We start from the raw sequence: 3,421 nt of genomic DNA on the forward strand, positions 1-3,421 counted from the left end.
CACACTGAACATGTCCACGTTAACACACACACACACACACACTGAACATGTCCACGTTAACACACACACACACACACACTGAACATGTCCATGTTAACACACACACTGAACATGTACACGTTAACACACACACACACACTGAACATGTACACGTTAACACACACACTGAACATGTACACGTTAACACACACACACACACTGAACATGTACACGTTAACACACACACACACACTGAACATGTACACGTTAACACACACACTGAACATGTACACGTTAACACACACACTGAACATGTACACGTTAACACACACACTGAACATGTACACGTTAACACACACACTGAACATGTACACGTTAACACACACACTGAACATGTACACGTTAACACACACACTGAACATGTACACGTTAACACACACACTGAACATGTACACGTTAACACACACACTGAACATGTACACGTTAACACACACACTGAACATGTACACGTTAACACACACACTGAACATGTACACGTTAACACACACACTGAACATGTACACGTTAACACACACACTGAACATGTACACGTTAACACACACACTGAACATGTACACGTTAACACACACACTGAACATGTACACGTTAACACACACACTGAACATGTACACGTTAACACACACACACACACTGAACATGTACACGTTAACACACACTGCGCCACACACTAACACACATTAAACATCTACAAACTTCATTATATTTAACACAGCACAAAGGTGTTTTTCATTACATATAACACACTGAACACAGCACAAAGGTGTTTTTCATTACATATAACACACTGAACATGCCGTGTGAACGCAGTCTCATGTGTAACACACAGCCTGTGCTGTTCACCTCATCAGACCAGTTTCCCCCTCGGTTCTACACGAGGGTTTATATACTCGCCTGACAGACAGGTGCGTTCCACCGTGTGAGGGAGAGGATGGGTATATTTATTTGGTTATCTTTGTGAGCATGACTGTCAGAAAGTGGGTGTTCTCACCAGCTCTTTTCTTTCTTGTGTGTGTGTGTGTGTATATGTGGTCTCACCAGTTCCTGCAGTCTTTTCTTGCTCATTCCTTTCCTCCCTAGTTGTTTCTCGATGACTTTAGCATTCTGAGTATAAGAGTCTGGCTGCTTCTTCCAGAGGAGGTGGCAATCACAACGTTCACATCACTTATTGTTTATAATATTCCCTTTTAGAAAAAAAAAAAAGAAGCAGCCAATCACAGCGTTCACAGCACTTGTTGTTAATACTCCCTTTTAGAAGAACAAGGAATCAATTATGTCACCAATTACTATGTATGAATTTGAATCTATCAGATATTTCAAAGCAATCACAAGTGTATCACTACAGACAACTGGTCACATCACAACAGGGAGACAATCCCACTACATTGGAGGGACATACGGAATTATGCAACTGCTTACACTGGGCGAGGGCACCCCGGGCCGAGGCCATACCAGCAGGTTCCAGGTCCAGCCCACAGGACCCCTGGTCTGCATATTACTGTACTTCATCAAGGCCAACACACCTGCCTAAACTCATCAGGTAATCACCAAGCCCTTCACACCTCACTCGGGTGTCCGGAAGCAGGCCAGACAGTGACCTGTGCAGGGTATAACATAAATTTTCAGCTAACTCAGGTAAGTCCAAATACCCTGGTTAAAGAATAAACACTGTATACTAACAGCAGCCAAACATGTATTCTGGCTAGAACGCTAGAGTAATCTAAATTTTTATCATCAGCCAATCACAATCCATACAGCTTGGTTTCAGCACAAAGATCCAATCACAGCACAGCACTCACCGCCTCGATCTCTTCCATGGTAACAGAACTGAACTTGCCCATGTCTTTGGTGCGTTTCATCATCACCTGGAAGACAGTTGCACACACACACACACACACACACACACACACACACACACACAGAGAAAAGCCTTTAAAACACCAGAAATTATGAAGAAGAAGTATGTGTGTGTGTGTATATGAGAGAGAGAGCGAGAGTATTTATAGCAAAGCACTAACATTAATGGAATGTAATTCATGTCACTGTGTATCATCATGTGTGCTTGTGTGTATGTTCTGCAACTGAACTGGTTTTCTTTCCTTTTTTTGGTGTACAGAGAAATTCTCTACATTTTAGATTTGAATTTGATGTGAGTGAAGGTCGTCGTACTTCCCACACTTCTGGTACTGTCACTCGATCCCCCCTGCCCTGAAAGACATTTAGCCTGTTTACAAACACCACAGCCACCTTTGTTTACAAACACAAACACAGCCAGCCTTGATCATTTTAATTATTTATTAGAATAGTAATGTACCAATACATTCATGCCATTTAGCTGACACTTTTATCCAAAGCGACTTACAATTATGACTGAGTACAAGTTGAGCAATTGAAGGTTAAGGGCCTTGCTCAGGAGCCCAACAGTGCTAACTTGAACCTTTAAATTAAAAGTCAAGTACCTTAACCACTGAGCTACCACTGCCCGGCACATTCATATCCATCAACCATACAATAACAAACACACGTGTGCGCGCGCACGCACACACACACACACACACACACACACACACACACACACACACACACCTTTTCAAGTACATGCTCTCATCCTCTTCCACATTGCAGAACTTGTGCGTGTGTTTCGCTGCGCCAATGACTCGTGCCTTGTTCCGTGGTCTCATGGGTAATTTCTCCAGCTGACAGTCTGAGAGAAGAGTTAACACACACACACATACACACACACACACACCTGATAGTTAGGCAGATAGACATGACAGAAAAGTGAAAGGTTCATTCAGCCAATACGAGTGTGTTCAATACTTAATTAAATCCATGTATTAACAATGTACTATTTGCCATACAGTAGACAGCTCTGCCTTGAGATCTGAAGTAAATTTATTTTTTATGTAACATAGAATGTAACATGAAAAATTAATTCTGTAAATTCTGGTTTAAAAAAAATTCTCTTTTCTACCACTGTCAGTGTGGCACACTACCACCTGTTGTAGATCGACTCGGTTTGGTTTTGTAGATTAATTCCTTTGTCACTTTATCAGATGCCTAAATGACAGAAACAATACATACACCCTCTGACAGGAGGTGAACAAACAATGTAAACAAGCAGTGTAAAAACAAACAACTCCACCAACAAACAAATATGTACAAGACAAACCTTATAGGTGCAAAGAAACACAGAGGACCAAGGAGTGGACCTGATCAAGATGAAAATACATTTTTCAGGAATCGCTACATTGCACCTGTACCTAGAACAGTTTTACTGTCTTATGATGGTTTGCAGTTTTGGGGAGTTTTGTTGTTCTTTTTGTTTTGTATTTTTGTTGATAGAAACATCTGACTAGGGTTACACAAGGCAGTGTGAACAGCA

The 3,421-nt window shown here is 41.4% G+C and overlaps 1 long non-coding RNA gene across 1 annotated transcript; it reads right to left on the reverse strand.

Annotated features, from left to right (window-relative positions):
* Positions 1 to 1,011: 1,011 nt before the first annotated feature.
* On the reverse strand, positions 1,012 to 2,755 carry LOC145657515 (uncharacterized). Its single transcript, XR_014123255.1, has 5 exons — positions 2,623 to 2,755; positions 2,206 to 2,244; positions 1,836 to 1,901; positions 1,560 to 1,634; positions 1,012 to 1,220 (listed from the first exon to the last, which is right to left on the reverse strand). It is a non-coding gene; the product is annotated as an uncharacterized LOC145657515 (long non-coding RNA).
* Between the last annotated feature and the right edge of the window lie 666 nt (positions 2,756 to 3,421).

This window comes from Electrophorus electricus, chromosome 1, assembly GCF_041902795.1.
Source record: "Electrophorus electricus isolate QZ-2024a chromosome 1, ASM4190279v1, whole genome shotgun sequence".
NCBI lineage: Eukaryota > Metazoa > Chordata > Actinopteri > Gymnotiformes > Gymnotidae > Electrophorus > Electrophorus electricus.